Raw genomic sequence first — 6,150 nt, forward strand, 5'->3', positions numbered from 1 at the left:
TTTATCCGTATTGTTCGACCGTTCTACGTATAGGCAAGGCTTATGGTCCAATAATGTTACTACTTTTCGTAAATAAAATTAAATGTTGCTTTTTCAACGTAAAAGGGTACTATTTGGATTTTTTGTCTCACAGAGGACGGTGGAGAGTTTAAGAGGGGGGGTCTCCTTTTGTTTTACTCATGTTTACTCCAAACAAGACATATTGCCACTTGCACGTCAGAGTCCATATTTAAAATCCCGTTTAGGGTAGGAGAGCGAAATGTCGGTTAACATTATATTCAATTTTTTAAGGTAATTACAGTCACGAGACAAACAACAGAAAGGTAACTGACAGTTAAGCGATTCGAAGGAAAAAAAACTAATAGACCAGAACGGTTTCTAGCATTTAGTGACTTAGTAAAGGTGTTTTTTTTTCGTTTAACAGGCTTATGCACGGCGACGGGCCTGGAGATTAAAGATTTAATCAGAGCACATCTCATTAAAAAAAAAAACTTGTAAAACAGGCATAGTTATGTCATACGGTGGCGATGAGACAGGGGTTAAGGTTTATTTAACACTGCTGGACATATTAGATGTAAGGCTCTTCTTAGGGCTCTAACTAACAGGGAAAAACCAGTTGCAGATTCACCAGTTAGAAATGGCAACAGTACTTCATGCATAATCAAATTATGGCAATCTAGAGATGCGAACTTCTCTCAAGTGGGTGTACTCATTTACCACGGTTGATGGTACTTACAGTTCATGTTGTTTCTGAATGTTAAGCCGAAGAGTTTGAACTAAGAAATCTCAGATGTGGTTATCCGTGGTTGTGAAGGGTGTTTTTTTATTGTTAGTCATAGTAGCATTAAAAACCACCCTCCGTTTATGGTCATATTTCAATACGTATTTGAGATCGTTTTTTCCGTAATCTACATTGCCCTTTTGTCTACAAATTAAATAAATTATTTTTCACCATTCTGAATTTGTGTTTATTATCATAAAATATACTAGCAAAGCTCCAGGCGTTGTATGGTGAGAATATACGCTTAACTATGTTTTAATTTATGCAGATGTTATATCTATTATTCCAAAGTACATTTTCCATTGATTTTTGTATTGCACCCCATATGTAATTGTGATTTCAGAAACAATAGCCTGACTTGGGAATGATCATTGAGCATCGAAACAAAAATAAAAGCATATAGAGCTCCAGTCTTAATCGTTACTATTTGAACTGTATGAAATAGTTATCAAAGAACCAACGTTAACGTGCGCATGAGTCCTATGGAACTTCCAGTCAACTTCCACCTGTCATGCTCTAATGTGATAGACATAGAGAGGGCCTACCTCAGAAACAGGCGAGAATCTGTCTCGGCAGAAGCTGAAAGACAGAAAAAGAGAGAAAAAAGGCAACGATGGCGGCTGTTGTCTTTTAAAGCTTCCGGTCACATATAGATCTCGAGCAATCTCGTGGGGTATATGCAAATTGGGTGTGCCCGAAACATTATAAAAGGCGAGTTTCTGGGAGAAGTGGCAGAAGCGTTTCAGATATGCGAATAGGGAGCGTCGTCGTGTATCTCATGTTGTGAAAACGAAATGAACTCTACTCGACTAAACTTGTGACTAGCGAACTTCTGCTTGACGTTTGCACCAAAAATTGCTGTTGCTTTGCGTTAGACAAAGACTTCTGATACATCAAATTTCTTTTTGATTTGATACTTTAACACTTCTTTACAGTTTATAAACCCATAAACAACAGCGCACAACAAATGCTTATTTTTGCCGCTGTGAGACCTCGTGTTATGCATTAAGTAGAGTTTACAAAAATGAAGACAGAACAACAGAGAGAAATGGTGTCTTTTCTGTATAAGATTACTCTATGAATTATTTATTAGTCTTCGCGCGAAAGAGCAGGACACGAACTGTTTTAAATAATAATAATAATAGAATAACAATAACAAAGACTTTCCCTGGCGAGGATTACTATTGACCGTAACCAGTTATACATTCCTTTTGAAATTTTCATCACTATTTTTCTCGTTGAATATTTGTTAATGAAGCCTATCTGAAATGTGTTACTTATTAAATTTTTAAAGATTTTCTATTCTGTAAGAAGTTTTAAAAAATGTAATATAAAATTCTATTTTAAAGTTTTTGTTAAAAAATTCAGATTTTTTTCATTATTAAGACCTGTATTACAAAGAGGGTGTTGCAAAAAATGAGTTGTGATGTGAGGAGAAATACAAACTGAAACCGAGATAATATTCAGACCTATAATATTGCAAAGATGGGTTGCAAAAATGAGGTGTGGTGTGAGTAGAAATACACACTGAAATAGAGAGAAAGAGAGTTTTAAAATATAATCTTTAAAAGATAAGATGCAAGTTAGAAAAGCATTTCATCCAAGGCATGAAAATGGATAGACAAAATGTTTTTACTATAGGCTTTAGAAATAAAGGTACAAGATTCAATTTGAAATTTATTTATCTTCAAAGTGCACTTTTATTAATTTTACAAAGTAAGTTATACAACTTTAATTTAAATTTAATCAAAATTTACCTTGGATTTATTTTCTGTAACGTACATTTTCGTGCACTTTAAAACCAGTATCTTTCATCTTGTAATTAATAATATAGATATAAAATTTTTAATGATTCTTTTAAAAAGTGCAACAGAATATACATTACATAAATTAAATCCAAGGTAATTATTTGATTGAATGTAAAGTAATTTTTTTTACCTTACTTTGTAAAATTCATAAAAGTGCACTTTGAAGATAAATAAATTTCAAATTGAATCTTGTACCCTTATTTTAAAGCCTATAGTAAAAACATTTCGTTTAACAATTTTCATGCCTTGGATGGAATGCTTTTCTAACTTGTACATATTTTAGAAAAATAGAATATTTTTACCACCTACTCTTTGTGGCGAACTTTGATTAGCAGGTTCTTATACACCATGAAAATTTACAAATGTTATGCTTTGTTTTGTTAATCTTACTACTGGCAATGAATATTATAAGAAAGTATGTCGATATGAAGCTTATGAAACGCAGGGAGATCTGCCTTAAATATCGAAAGGAAGTATATATTTTAGAACAACTAAGTTATATTACCAATAGTATTACTTGATATGTCCGCTACGTTCTTCTCCCTATCTTTGGTTATTTCAGCGCCGACATGTTATTTTAGCTAGCTCTCCTAGAACGACAATTCATTTTTTTACTAACATATTGCGCACTACATCGCTTATGCGTATAACTACCAATAATAAAAATGCCCGGTTTGACGGAGCAATCCGTGGAAATTAAAATCAGGATACGGTTAGAAATGTGGGGTGAAATAGTCTCGAAATAATGTTGATGGGTGAAAAGAAGTATGGCAAAAACACTGTTTATATAGACTGGTTCATATACGCTTGATCTTCCTAAAATTGTCATTGGTCAAGATCAGAGGAGAAGCAATATTTTAACATAATATAACTGTATGCTAAACATTGCTCGCGTATTGAATTGCTGGCGTTGCTCAATGCTACATTATCTTATCGAACTCGGAAAAAAAACATGCAACATATAACATATATGCATCGCCCATATATTTTCTTATTCATGCTAGTAATTACATAATGAGTGTGCTTTAAATAATGATGCCGTGTTTAGAATATAAATGAACAAATGTTGATGAAGTTGTAGGTAAACCGATGAAACCCATCGTTCATGTATGAGCTTGTGTTACTGAAGAAAAAAAGTAAACCTAATAACCAAATGCGATCGAATGCTTGAAAATGATTTTAAATTATGTAACACTTAAAACTGAAGTTAAAAGTTTGTAGCAATTCGTTATAATTCAAAGAGGCTAGATAAATTGGCCCCCAAGAAATATGCATTAAATTAAATTAAATTAAATGCACATCTAAAATATTTGAATTTTGGCCGTGATATTAATTTAGGTGTTATAATGTGACATCAAAACGCGTATATATATATATATATATATATATATATATGTACATATATATATATATATATATATATATATATATATATCAATGCATATATCCAACAAGTCTCGTATAAATCTTACAAAACTAGGAAATACGTATAGTGTTTATCGAAGAAGAGACATCAGTTGAATCCAGCACATATTTTGACTTATTAGTCGTTTAGTTAGAGTAATAACTATGTTCGCGTAATTTCTTTTTGATGGTCATATCGGGAATATACGAAAAGAAGTTGAACAATAAGAAGGCAGTGTAGGGCAATATTCTGATCAGCCCGGCTGTCATCAGCTCGGCCGCGTGATCCACACGCGCCCTGATTGATTTGAACACTGATCTTAGAGGTCAATTCAGTTGACTGACAGGTCAGCTCTTCGATGACCACCCTAACGAGCAGTTACGGAGCTTTCTCTCGGTTCTATATCGATTATAGCTTTAAAGTGACCGAGCCAATAACAAAATTAGACATTGTGTAGACAGGATGGCTTTCTTTTCCTCTCCTTCCTTCTAAATCTATTCTTCTTTGCATATCTATCATTTCCTCTCCCTCCTCAAATATTCCGCTTTCACTGGTTAAATTGACCGAAAGTATAGAAGAGAATTGAAACCATTATATGCTTCGCCGATTGTGTATCCATGATGATGATAATAATGATGATGATGAGGATGATGATGATGATGATGATCATCATCATCATCATCATCAATTTCGGCCGTTGCACAAGATTCCCTAGTGTTAATCGTCATTCCTCCTTGATCAAGCATAGTCTAAGATTCAAATACAGTGTTTATGAAGTATTTACAAGATATCGACAAACACTCTGAGTTTAGTACGGATAAGTATATATGTGCTATATTCTTGTAAGCCTGTATATATATGGGTGTATATTTTTTGCATTTTTTATTACATCTTCCCCCCAAACAAGGCACATTGCCACTTTGGTCTAGGGGGCTACTATCAGGGGCAGCAACTACTGGGGCACTATGTTGGGATTTGGGCAGCAAGATGTCGGTTCACGCTACACTTGAACTTCTGCATGTCAGTAGAGTTGGGGAATCAGGGACCTGGAATGGAATTCCAGAGTCTAGCTGTTCTGGGGAAGAAACTGCTGGAGTAGAAAGATCTTTTACATCTAGGGATCTCTATTGTGTGGGGTAGGATTTAGCTGCCTGTCGAGTTTGTCGAGGGTGTCTACGTCGTAGGGGCACAAGTGTCTGCAGCTCGTCAGAGCATTCCCCATTAAACTACTTGTAGAAGAGGCAGAGGGATGCAGCATTTCGTCCATGGGACAGAGGCTGAAGCTTGGATGCCAGTTCACGGGCTATCAGATTGGCGACTCTCTTTTGAACCTTGTCAAGGAGCGAGAGACTGGTAGCAGATGCACCAGCCCAAATGTGACAACAATACTCCATACATGGGTGAATGGTGGCCTTATAGAGGTACAGGATACTTTCAGGTGTCAGTAGTTTTCTAGCACGGTAGACAGAGCCTACTTTCTTCGCAGCGGCCCTGGCAATACTTTCAATATAATACTTCCAACTAAGGTTTCCTGTGGACGTTAGGCCAGGCAGTTTGAAAGATGTACTCTTACACAGGGAGTCACTGGTAATTGCTATTGGTGGTAGAGAAGGTTTCTTCTAGTTATTGAAAGAAACCAGTTTAGTCTTGACTGCATTGAATGTGACCATCAGATTGGATTCATCCTCTAGTGTGTTTGCCATTTATTTAGATATGTTCATTTCTTTTCCTGTCATGCGTTTTATAGTGCGTGGTGTCATCAGCATATATACCCATGCCAAAGGCAGTTTTGACGGGGAGGTCATTAATGAATATTAGGAACAATAGAGGTCCAAGGCTAGACCTCTGAGGGACTCCCGCATTTATATCACACTGTTTAGATGTACAACCGTCGAGGACAACCTGGATTTTTCTCTTATCTAAGGAGGATTGAATTATGTTAAGTTTTCTACAAGGGATACCGTATGATATAATTTCCTGAGGAGACACTTGTGCCATACCCTGTCAAAAGCCTTAGATATATTTAGACCTACCGCTCTGCCCTCCCCCGCTTTGTCCAGTGAATGGTATATAACTTCAGAGATTACAGTGAGGATGTCAGCTGTAAAACGGGCTTGTCTAAATCCATATTGTTTGTCAGTCAGAAGTTTAGCATC

Source organism: Euprymna scolopes, chromosome 9 (genome assembly GCF_053919585.1).
Source record: "Euprymna scolopes isolate OS-2025 chromosome 9, ASM5391958v1, whole genome shotgun sequence".
Taxonomy (NCBI): Eukaryota; Metazoa; Mollusca; class Cephalopoda; order Sepiida; family Sepiolidae; genus Euprymna; species Euprymna scolopes.